This window comes from Nelumbo lutea, chromosome 6, assembly GCF_056320005.1.
Source record: "Nelumbo lutea isolate HS-2025 chromosome 6, American lotus-T2T, whole genome shotgun sequence".
In the NCBI taxonomy this organism is placed as follows: Eukaryota; Viridiplantae; Streptophyta; class Magnoliopsida; order Proteales; family Nelumbonaceae; genus Nelumbo; species Nelumbo lutea.
Genome location: NC_142689.1, coordinates 19,175,016 through 19,187,919, shown reverse-complemented (window position 1 = coordinate 19,187,919; position 12,904 = coordinate 19,175,016).

Genomic DNA, 12,904 nt, shown 5'->3' with positions numbered 1-12,904 from the left:
TCGACCTGTAAAAGTTGACCAGGTGTCGAGCTACCTGTAAGATGCCGAGCCGATCAGGTGGGTGCCTTAGATCTATGATTGCGCTGCATCAGCTTCGTAATGCCAGTCACACACTCCTACAAGATGCTACTAGGAGCTCGACCTTCGGGGGCAACACTACTAACTTTAGGTCGCCAGCTCACACGGGAGCCTTGGAAGGCTCAACCAGTAAGGGCGGCTATGTAGTTTGTTGGCTGCCAACTCCCGTGGAAGCCACGAAGAGATCATCTTTGTAGGGGGGACTTTGCGAAGAGGACTGATGAGGCTTTAACTGAATTGAAAGTAAACTTAGTCTGTTAGCTCCTTGCGTAGTCTTTGAGTTCATAAAAAATGTAAGCTATAAAGTGAAAGCTTCAATTTCTAAAAAGTGAGGACTTAGCTTTCTAGGAGAAGAGAACTTAGCTTTTGTAGGATGAGAAGTTAGTTTTTTGTAGCGTGTTCCCACAGACGATGCCAATTGATGTAGCGCAATCGGGTCACTCCTAACTGGCACTCACGTGGCTCCTGGAAGATACCTAAGAAGAAGAAGAAGAAGAATCCCGAGGGGAGTTACCCGGCGGGAACACTCCGATGATTAAGTTAGTACTCGGTAGGAGAAGCAAGGAGAAGATGAAGGTTAAGAGTGCAGATAGCGAAAGTATTGAGGATGAAGATAATCAAGATCATACCTGTTCTCCTTGATACTAAACTCCTTATAGCAGAAATTGGTTGCCCCAGGCCCCTTGGCCTCTGACAGGGCGGGTATAACTGCCACTGTCAGCCTACTGCAGCCATTACTGGTAGGGTTGAGGTGGCACCCACGGGGCCATCACCGCAGGGTACGTGCCTGTCAGGTGTATGACACCCTCTAAAGGTGGCAGGCATGACGCTGCCTGACGGGGGACATGGCTGCTGTCACTAGATTTGTCAGGTATGGCGGTCGGGCAGGAGGTCTTCCTGCGATATGCCGGACAATCCTTTTGTGAGTTACCCTGTGCTGGGCTATCTTGTAAGCGGCGAGCTGCCTGTGACAAGCTGAGTCGGGTTGTCTAGCCCGGGGTGTTTTCACCTTGGGTGTTTATAGGTGGATTGGTGTGTTCCTGTCTGGGGGTGACGCGAGGTCCATTGGGAGGAGCTCGAGTATTAGGAAATGTCAGGGGACCCCGAGCTCGGAAGCAGCCCGGGGTGCCTTAGCCCTAGGAAGGGGATGCTGGCCGGGGGACTCATTCGCGAGCTAAGGCATCCTTGGGGTATTCCTTCAGAGGGGGCTCGGGGAACTCGGAGCTCGCGTCGTGGCGAGCTTCTCCTGTTGTGGACTATGATATAGTGAGCTGTCTTATGGGCCTCGCACTTGGCTATACTATTGAGCTATTGCTCGTGTTGAGTCAGTGTCCACATGTCACTTTTTCATAGGTTGGGTCAAACCGTCCTCCTTCACTATGTAGACGACATGGTCGTCAAAACTCAATTTTCACATGAATTAATACAAGACTTGAAGTCTGTTTTTGAAATTTGGTGTAAGTTTAGTATGAGATTGAAAACAAACAAGTGTGTATTCGGTGTGACCTCGGGCAAGTTCCTAGGATACATTGTTAACCGGCGTGGCATTGAAGCCAACCCGGATAAGGTTAAGGCCATCTCAAATATGGGACCACCCCGGAAGTTGAAGGAGGTTTAGAGGTTGAATGGCCGCATAGCCGCCCTGAGCCGCTTCATGTCCAAATCGGCGGACCGCTGTCTGCCGTTCTTTAAGGCAATCAAGAGCAAAGGGTTCGAATGGACCCAAGACTGTTAGCTTGCATTTGACGAGCTCAAGAAATACCTTGCTTGTGTGCCGATCTTAACCTGGCCTGAGGAGGACGATGTTTTAGAACTGTACCTCTCGGCAAGCGACGAAGTGGTCAGTTCGGTACTAATAAAAGAGGTGGATCGGGTTCAATGACCCATCTATTATGTTAGTAAAGTGTTGTAGGGACCAGAGACGAGATACCCAGAGATAGAAAAGCTAGCATACGCACTGGTAATTGCAGCTCGGAAGCTCCGCCCGTACTTCCAAGCTCACACCGTTATCGTTCTCACTGAAAAACCTCTAAGGCAAGTCTTACTTAAGCCCGAGGTCTCTGGTCGGTTGATGAAGTGGGCCGTTGAGCTCAGCGAGTACGACCTCCAATACAAGCCGCGAACTGCCATCCAGGCCCAAGCCTTAGTAGATTTCATCGCTGAGTGCGCATTCAGCTCCGAAGTCCCTAGGCCGGTTGAGCACGAGACTCCCAGCTCGGGTGAGCCCAAAGCTCCCAGGCCAGTCGAGTTCGAGCCTCGTGAGGTAGCAGCCAGCGTGGCATCTCTCCTAGTTCGGTCAAGTGCGAGCTGGGATGAGGAGCCCCGGATCCTTCACGTAGATGGCTCCTCGAACCAACAAGGCAGCGGAGCCGGAATAGTTTTGCACGACCCAGGTGGCATGAAACTGGAGTACGCGCTACGGTTCGAGTTCGTGGCATCTAACAATGAAGCGGAGTACGAGGCGTTGATAGCTGGACTAGCTCTAGCTAGAGAAGTAAATTCCAAGCACATTGTTATCTGCAGCGACTCCTAGCTCGTGGTCAACCAGGTCACTGGCGAGTACGAAGCTTGTGAGCCAACCATGATCGCCTACTTAGCCAAAGTCATAGAGGCCCTGCTCAACTTCCAGTCACACTTTTTCAGGCAAATCCCAAGGTTGGAGAACGCTGAGGCCGACGCCCTGTCTAGATTAGCCAGCGCCAACGACATCACCATGAGAACCATGTACATAGAGGACTTGCCTTAGCCTAGCATTCTCGGGGGGGGGGGGGGGGGGCAGAGGAGGTCGCTCCAGTCGTTCAAGCAGAGCTGAGCTGGATTGACCCACTCGCGAGTTTCTTGCTACATGGGACCCTCCTGCAAATCGCAATGCAGCCAGAAGGGTGCAACGCCAGGTAGCCAAATATGTAATGATAGATGAACGGTTGTACGGGAGATCCTACACGCTCCCCTACCTGCGTTGCTTGTGACTTACTGAAGCCGAGCTCGTACTCTACGACATTCATGAGGAGTTGTGCGGCGGGCACTTGGGGGGCAGGGCCCTCGCCCAGAAAGCATTTCGACAGGGGTATTATTGGCCAACAACGAAGGCAGATGCTATTGAGCTTGTTAGAAAATGGGACAAATGCCAGAGACATGCCAATATTCACCACCAACCCGCTGCCGACCTCAAGTATCTCACCAACCTGTGGCCCTTTGCACAGTGGGACATCGATCTACTCGGGCCATTCCCACCAGCAACGGAAGTTCTTAGTAGTAGTAGTGGACCACTTCACCAAGTGGGTGGAAGCGGAACCCCTTGTAACGATCATAGCCCAGAATGTCCAAAACTTCTTTTGGAAGAACATCGTGTGTCGTTTCGGATTACCACGGGTATTGATTTCTGACAATGGCAAGCAGTTCGAGGACATCAAATTCCAAGACTGGTGCCAAGACATGGGAATCCGACAGAATTTTACTTCAGTCACACACCCTTAAGCATCAGGCAGAAGTCACAAACAGAGCCATCCTCCGCAGACTAAAGGCATGACTGGACCGAGCTAAAGGATTGTGGGCAAATGAGCTACCCAGTGTTCTATGGGTCTACAGGACCACGGTGAATACCGCCATGGGAGAAACACCCTTCTATCTCACCTACGGCACCGAAGCAGTGATTCCCACGGAGATCGAAGTACCTACGCTGCGACTAGAAGCATATAGTGATCAGACAAACGAAGATGAGCTACATATCAACCTCGATCTACTCAACGAAGTAAGGGACCTCGCGTACATCAGGACCGTAGCCTACCAGGAGAGAGTAGCTTGGTACTATAACGCCAGGGTCAAGAAGAGGAACCTCTGCATCGGCGACCTAATCCTTCGTAAAGTTATGGTGCCTGAGCCCGGCGTTGGAAAGTTCGGGTCCAACTAAGAAGGTCCTTACCGAGTGAAACGAGTGCTCGGGGAAGGAACGTATGAGCTCAATACCCTCAAAGGGAAACAAGTACCTCGAGCATGGAATATTGTCAATGTAAGACAATACTATTTGTATGAACTGAGTGGGCCACGAGCCACTACTCAAACCTAAGGGTCAGAATATCGAGCTAACATGACCTCGACATAACAGGACCCAGTTGCATCTATGGCATGGGCTGACTCCGAGAGTGGGCCACGGGCCATCCTCCAGCCTAAGGGCTAAAACGTCGAGCTAATGACAAGACCTCAGCAGCATACAAGACTTAGTCGCCTCATCAGAATGAAATAAGTACTTGCAACGCCCAAGGTGCAGACGGTTCGGGCACGAACCCTACAACGAATAGCCCGCCCTGGCATGCAACGAGTTGAACCCGTTAAGGATAACTGATGTCAACATAACCCGAGTGCAGACAGGTCAGGCATGTACCCTACTATGTCACTCGCCTCGGTGTACATAAGGCTACCCCTACTGAGTATCGGAATGCAGTACGGGATCGCGACAACCAAGAAATCCTACTTCGAGTACGTAGCTCTGATAGCTCGAGTGTTGAGATCGCCTTAGCAAAGATAAAGAGTGCACACCACACTTAGGAGAAAAAGAAGAACTTTCATTACCAGTTCAAAAAAAAAAAAACCAAGCTAAAACAACTCGGATAGGTTCGACAAACACAGGGCACAACCGTCCAACAAAGACCTTTGAAAGACCAGGTTTATGGCACCCGGAAGCCATCAGAAGTCCAGGAAGAACACCACCTCAGGGATCTGCCTCCTCATCCTCATCCTTCGGGGAGTTAGGCTCCTCTTCCTCCGCTTGATCCACCTTCTCAGGAGACATGCCCTTCATAGTGATGTCGTCGAGGTTGAGCCCGGAGAACTTCTTCTGCACCAATCACCGGCAAAACTTAAACTCGAAGCGGTATGAACTCGAGCCATACTCCACTTGGAGGTCGTGGTATTCCTTGGAGTCTTTGAAGTCCCAGACCGCCTTCTCTCGTTTAGCCTCCACCATCTGGTCAAAGTTTCGAGTCCGATCTAGAAGAGTGGACTCCAAGTCCCGTACCTGCAGTTGGAGAAGCTCCCTCTCCGCCACCACCCTCGATGACTCCTCCCGGTAACGCGTGCTCTCTTCAGAAAGCCAGGCAATTTGAGCCTCTTGGTCACGGACGAGCAGCTCCTGAGACTCACTCCCCTTGTGAGTGTAATGGAGCTCGCCCCAGATCCTGTCGAGCTCGCCCTGGAGCTTCTTATTAGTAGCCCGTTGGTCAAGGGCGTCGACGCGGTGGACGCGTGTCTGGAGAGCCATGGCATGGATGGCGGTATTCACCTACCAACAGAAAGGAAGATCAGAGAACAGTAAAAGGAAACAAAATGGGAAAGGAAGAAAGGCAAGAATCACTTATCACCATGCAGTGGGAGGAATTGAACGCGGCGATGTCCCCGGGCTCCATATTCCCCCAGTGAGCATCCTCATCGTTGTTGATCGCCTTCCGGCTCCTCTGGCGGGCCACTTGGTAGTCATTCACCCCCTTCCAGTTCCCCACCGGGAACGGAGGGTAAGGGTGTGGCTGGAGGGGGTTACTGGGAGCTTCCCCCTACGGAGGGAGCCCATCCCCCCCGACACCAGCCCCACTAGTTCCCTCGTGTGGAGGGGCCGGGATCTCAGATGGGGGAAGGTTAAAACCGGCTCGACGGAACCGAACTTAGTGCCCCCCGAAGGGGGAGTCCGGTCACGGTGCGATCTCTTCACTTGGCGCCTCTGGATGGCTGAGAGAAGATGACGCCAGTCGATACCAGACATGATGGCTGCCAAGAAGAAACCAGTGTTAGTTCGGTAAAAATGAATAATATATGCATGTGAACACAAATGTTGTGACAAAAACCATGCGACCTAAAAGGACAACCTACCCGGTGACGAGCTCCCTGGTGGTGAGCTACCTGGGTGGACTCGTCACCAAGTAGCTCACCACCAGGGCGCTCCACCATCCTCTCCTGGGAGCAGGTAAAATGGCGAGGCACTTGGCCAAAAAAAATCGATACATCACAAGAAATTGGTACATGACCAGGAATGGTTACATCAGGTTCCATTTTACCCCAAAACTTGTTCCTGACAAAAGCCATTAAATCAGTGAATGGCCCTTTAACCCGAACAGTTGAACCGTTGATCCGTTAATTGCTTTTTATCCGCTTTTTTATTTTTAATTGTTTTTTATTTTTTTAATTCTTTTTATTATAACAGACTATTGGGTGATCGAACCATTGACCCAAAAACCGATTCCGTTTCTGGATCGTTTTATAAAACGATGATAGTCAAAATCAGTATTTGATCCTCACGTTGTACACCTCACAACCCCGTATAGGAAAGTACGGTAGGATCCGACTGTGAAGTCATATGAGGTGCCCTCTCTGAGGAGCGAATCCGGACTCGTATAGGCACATCGAGAGAGAAAGAATCTACGCAGATAACTGGCGAGACAACAAAGGTCAAGATCAAGAGGGAGCTTTCCCCTGAAATTTTAAGCTTGGACTGACTTTTCTCTCCTTTATTATGAAAAAAAAAAAAACTCTTTCAACCCAATACAGCTTCCATCTCTCTGTCTCTCTAAACCCAAATGGTTGACAGCTTCACATTAATGGCTACTCGGCTACTCCCCCTCCATGTGTTTTATGCATCAAGTCACGAATCAAGCTGAAGGGAAAATGGGTTTGCAAGTTGCAAGATGTGACTGCCTATGTCTGTTTTTTCTTGAGTTTGGTTTTTCAATGCTTGGTCCATTTTAATGGTTACTCCCCTACCATGCATGCATGCCTGCAGTCCCTTTGTGGTTATAGGTTATTCCCCGAAGAGTGAAGAGTGAAGAGAGAGGTGACCAAAACAAAAGTAACACCACCTACTTTACTAATTAACAAACGAGGAATGCTCAGATGAGATGATTCCATCACACACACATGCCCCCGTTCATGTACTGCATTGCCATTTGCCATTCTTGTTTCTTTTTGGCACACAGGCACAGGGCTATATTAATTACTGCCTGGCCCTGACCTAATAATCAGCAGGTTTGTGGTGTAGCATGTAAGGATGCAGACGAGACGGGTCCCCTGGCCTTACATAACGTGGTGCTGGTGCCCCTACAGAGTACAGGGACTACAGTGAGAGTGGGAGGGATGCCAATTGGGCGCACCAATACCATTGCCCAATGCCCATATTTTGCCCTCCAACCAAAGCACTTTAAAGCTCAACTTCTGGGTGCTTCCCGATTGCCAATGAATTTCAGTTGATCACTTGGCATTCGTGTGTCTAGGGGCCCACGGCTGGATAGTGGGTACTTAAGTACTTTCCTTCTTGGTAATTTTACTTTCTGATTTGTGTTGTGAATTGTGATTGATGTGGGCCCCCCTCGTGCTTCCCTCATCTCACCTGCCCTATCGTATAGGCTATAGCAATATAGCATAAGCCAGAGCACCCCTGCCTAGGAAAGCCAATGCATATATATATATATATATCAGATTTTCATTTCATTTCCAATAATTATTATAAATTTATAATCTGGGGCTGCGACATGAACGCCCAAAATGAAACTGATTTCATAAATTCCAACCTTAACAAATCTTGTTCGGCCCTTGTCTTCTGATCATTCACGTGCAAAACTTTTTCTCAGTCATGGGGTTGATTTTTTCAATTATATTGAGAGGCTAAGGCGGTGTTTGACAATGCAGCCTTTTGAGCTTCAGCAAGTTTGGAAGATCAAAAATCAATTTTCTTTTTTCCATGTGGTAACTAAAAACTGCTAAGGCTAAAAGACGACATGTTTATTAAAAGACACAAGAATATAGAAAATGTCAAATTTTAAGAATTTTTAAATGAAGCTTTCTAATCATTCTACGTGATAAAATGTCTTTAAACACATTTTTATAAGCTTGATAGACCAAATCACTTGTGAACCAGCATCTGTATTTGATGACAACACCTCAAAATCTTAATACTTCTTTTGACCATCTAGACTACTGCAAGTTATATCTAAAATAATTTGCCAAGCAGCATCTAAATTTGGCTGGTCGCAAGATTGGGTTTTTCATCTGAATTGAAATCTAAGTTTTAACTTCCAAGCCAGTTAGTGAAGAAAAGAAGATTCTAAGCTTGTTTTTTTTTTTATTATTATTATAGTTAGGAAAGTAAGATTTAATTTGTAGTAGGATTTGAACTAATTTTTAAATTGAAGTAAGGAATTTTTACTTTCATAAAATTAAAATTGTCCTCCAATTTTTATAATAATAATAACAACAACAACAATAACCTTTTCAGGGATGGTTTCTAACGGTGCAAAATATATTGGATCATGATCCAGTCTGATCCAATAAAAAATCCGATCATATTTTATTGGATTCGGATACAACTCTGTTGGATTTTCAGATCTGATCGAATAATAGGATTTAATATTATCGAATTCAAATTACCCTTATCTAATATGGTCTACGTGTCACGTGTGTTTGTTTGTATTATTTAGTTATTCATCAATCAATATGTTTATATTGCATTTTTGTAATTTTTATGTTACTTGTTTTTTTAAAATACATGTTTATATATAATGAAAATAATTAAAGAAAATACTTACATTTTGTTTTTCTTTATATAAATCCTTATTTATAAATTTTAAATTTCAAAAAAATAAATCGAATCAAATAATATTCGAAATTTTGACATTATTAACGCGGTTGAATTCCAATCGGATCTACCATTTAAACTGAGGATCGGATTCGGATATACACTCTTCGAAACGGCTCGACCGAATTCGAGTAGGCTGATAAAGCCTTACCTTATCCAAATTCCAGAAACAACACGGCGAGCATTTCAAGAAGAAGATGATCGCTGATTCGTGAGATGCAGATACCGGACGGATCAAATCAGGAAGGGCTTACATCAAGGGGCCCATTTAAGCAATTTGGTTCTCGGGACCAAAAACATTGGTGGTCATTATCATCATCACTTCCACATCTCGATTTTTCCATCATCATCCCCATCATCATCGATGCATCTTTCGTCCTCTCTGTCTCTGTCTCTCTCTCCATAAAAAAGCATACGCAACAAAGGAGAAGAATTTCATACATGTTATTTTGGCATCATTAAAAGTGTTGTGTCTTCGTCGTCGCCACTTCATGGCAGGCATTGATGCCCTTTCGTCTTATCCTTCGGTCCTTGTAACGCGGCAAGCCAGATAAGGATAAAGCCAGAGAATATCCAATTTGTCCTTTTGTTGTTGGGCCAACCATATACCATACCAAGAGTTGCACAACCTTAACTCCTCGTTTATTATCATTGCTCTTATGTATCAAATATTAATAATCCTCCCCCACAACTGGATTCCTTCCCTGCTACTAAGAGTCCGTTTGGTTTGTGGAGATAGAGTTTATAATTGGAATTGAAATTGTTCATTCTGATTTCAATCGTTTGGTTGGATGAAATTAAAATTTTTTCTTCATTCTTTTTAAAGTGATGTTCTCCTATTTAAGTGGAAAATGGTCATTATGAAATTTCATTTCAATTGGTTCTATTTCCAATTTCAATTCCCATCTAAGCGAAACAGACTATAGAAATAAACAATTCCGAATCAAATGGACCCAAAAAATTATCTTCTCATGACACATTCTACTATATTCTAAATGGACAGCTTCGAGAGTACTCTGATCTGATGCTCAGATGTTATATATGGTTGCAACTAGAGCGGGTTCAACCTGACCTAATTCAAATTTTTGTATGAATTGGACTTAAGTTTTTGAACTACGGGTTGGGTTTGGATTAGAAAATCTTGACCTGGATTAAACTTACATTAGGTTTAGGTTGAAGCCTCTGATGGCCTGAGTATAATCCAATCCGAGCCCACCTGAAATATATATATATATATATATATAAGATTTCTTTTTTTCTAACTATATATATTTATAAATAAAATGGAGAAATACAGATAAATCCATTTTTGATTTCCATTGCAGATCTACAATATTTCAAATTGACATCAATTGTGAGTTAGCACCTATCCCAACTATACTTTATGCCTATGAATTCTGACTCTGGGCTGAACTGTCATTCTCCCTAAATAAAATTTGTATATATTTTAAATCAATTATATTTTTAAATTAAATTATAAAATCTAATAAAAATAAAAATATAAAAATATATACATAAATTCTTTAACCAACCAACCGATTTAAGACCGACTAATCGAACTTGGCTGAACTCGAGCCGAATCTGAATTATGTTAGTTTATCAAACTTGGAATTAACCTCAAGTTTGACCAGGAAACAAAGATTGACGAGAAAAGGGAGAGTTGAAAGAGTAGAGGACATGGACATTCAATGAATAAAAAAAAACAACTAAATAAAGCGTTTGCATGAAAGGTGAAACGCGTGGTTGTAAGGAGGGGGGTAGGAGAGTAGTGGAAAGAGAAGACTGATCGGGGGAAGGACGTGTCGACCTCGAACCCGACAAGACTAGTAATGTACGGGCTGTGCCGCAATAAAGGGAGGGAGATGTCACTGTCAACATATCTATCTCAAGAATCTTGGACATAGCCCTCGTGATTTTCATCCGGACTATATGCCACGTGGCCAACCTTATCAGGTGCCTGTTATGTTTGACCATAAAAGTTTGACCGTTTAACAGCTATCTCCGAATCTCTCAGTAGATCCGCCTAATCAATTTCACGGTTATTGCTCTACGTCCTTTTGTCTGACATAATCCTTTATCCTTTTCCTTTTCAAGTGACGATATTACCCTCCAACAAGCTTATAAATTTTCAATTCCACGATGGAGCTTGGTGGAGCCTCGTCGTTCGTTTGGTACCGGCTGAATTGGCTGAATTCAATTATTCATAGAGTTGGGATTCCAAATTACCTGACACCTGTTAACCAGATTGAAAGTCAGAACTGGCGCCATTTTTACGTGTACCTTGTAAACTATATGCCAGGTGGCAAACTATTTGTCCCGCACCCTCACTGTTACATTGTATTGAACGGCGGGGGTTGGAGGGGTTGGACACTAAAAAATCCGTCGAGGACATTGAATTACTTGGGTGGTTTTCTCCAATTGAAGATGGCCAAATGGGCATTGGCTGAATACTGATTAATTTCTTTGATCACAAAAGGCACGATAGAAGTTTAATGGATGATATATATATATATATATATATATACCAGAAACAGAAGGAGATAGTACCGTAACACAATGGCCATCCTCACCAGGGTGATGTGGCAAATTGACCCGTAAAAGGGAAAGGAAAAAAAGAATTGATCAGAATAGTTGTTTGGAAGGGACTGCAAAAAGAATTTTGTCACTTTGCTTTTGTTCAAAGTTCAAACCCATTAGTTATTTTAGAAAAACGTAGATTCTCTTTTTAAAGTAAGATCGATGCAAAGTAGCAGCACAGTGCCTAGAGAGTTGCTTATGTGAAACGTCCAACTGTCCAAGTTTGACTGTAACAAATTAAGAGCTACACTACAGCAAGACACATAGGTAGGCTTAAAGCTGTGAATGGGCCCATGGGGCCTTCTGGTTCTGATGTTCTCGACGGATTGATACGATGCGTGCTCCCTCTACTAAAAACACCACCACTACAATAGCAATAAACGACCTAGTATGGCGACGTGGAGGAATAATGTGGGTCAGATACAAGACTTCACTCTGTTCCCAACCATAGGCCTACAATACAATCTCATCACCGTCCAATCCAACAGGCTTAGCAACCTTATCAACGCCCCACATGGTCCTGCATTCTGTCTCCAATGACATGACATGGACGCATACGTGACCCCTGCTTTTTATGCTATTGGACTCTCATAATTCCAGCCCGGCCCACTAGGTGAGTTATCATTGAAATTAAAAGAAGCTTTGTCCCCAGTTGGTTGGTTGGTTGCTTGCTTTATAGAATGAATAGGTTTAGGTGGTGGACTCATCGGGAATCTTCATTTGTATAAACAAGGCCCGGTATGGGCTTTTTATTATTTAGACTGGGCCCGGTTCTGATTTCTGTTTATTCGCTGTCCGTCTGTATGCAATCCAAATTACCCCTCCCTAACATATCGTTGTCCGGATTAGATGATGATACTGAACCATCTGATTGGCATTTCACAGTTTTAGACCAACTTCCTTCCCTTTGGACCTCATCCAATCCAAAATCCAAATCTAATCATGCAGATGCTTGGTGAAATCTAGTGAATCCAACAAAAATGTACGCCCAATTTCTTTGTACATAGAAACAAGAGGCCTTGAAAGGCTCCTGGTGAATCCATTCGGATGCCGTGAAAGTTCTTTTCGAGGGAATGAATCGAATTGTTTGCACAGGGGTACGAGCTCAACTTTGGTGGGCCTGGTTTGAAGGGATGATATATTTTGTATGGGCCGTCAAATACAACAGCGGACATTTGGGCATGGCCTGGTACAAAAGAAAAATCAAAGAAAAAGATGTGACCTAAGGCCATGTTTGGTTGCACTAAGATTCGGTATAGGGAATTCCTTATACCTCCTAGTGAGCTTGAGTTTCTTCTGTTTGCTGATGTTGTGGGGGTAATCACCCCTCGGTTAATTTTGATTTGAGTTTTTTTCTGTTTCTGTGCTCTTTGTTTTTTGGTTTTCTTAGACTCTCTCAGATGAATCAATAAAAAGAAGGGTTATGTTTGGTTTGAAAGAAAAGATAGGGTAAGGTAGAGAAAACTATACAAGCCTAATTGCAAAGTTTCAATGGTGATCCTGGAGTAAACCAAATAACTGATGATCCGTATGGGAAGAATACACATACGAGGTTTTGCACTGAACATATTTGCATTTAAATTCTTCCCAAATTGAGACTCATTATTTGTTTTCAAAACAAAAAAACTGCCACAT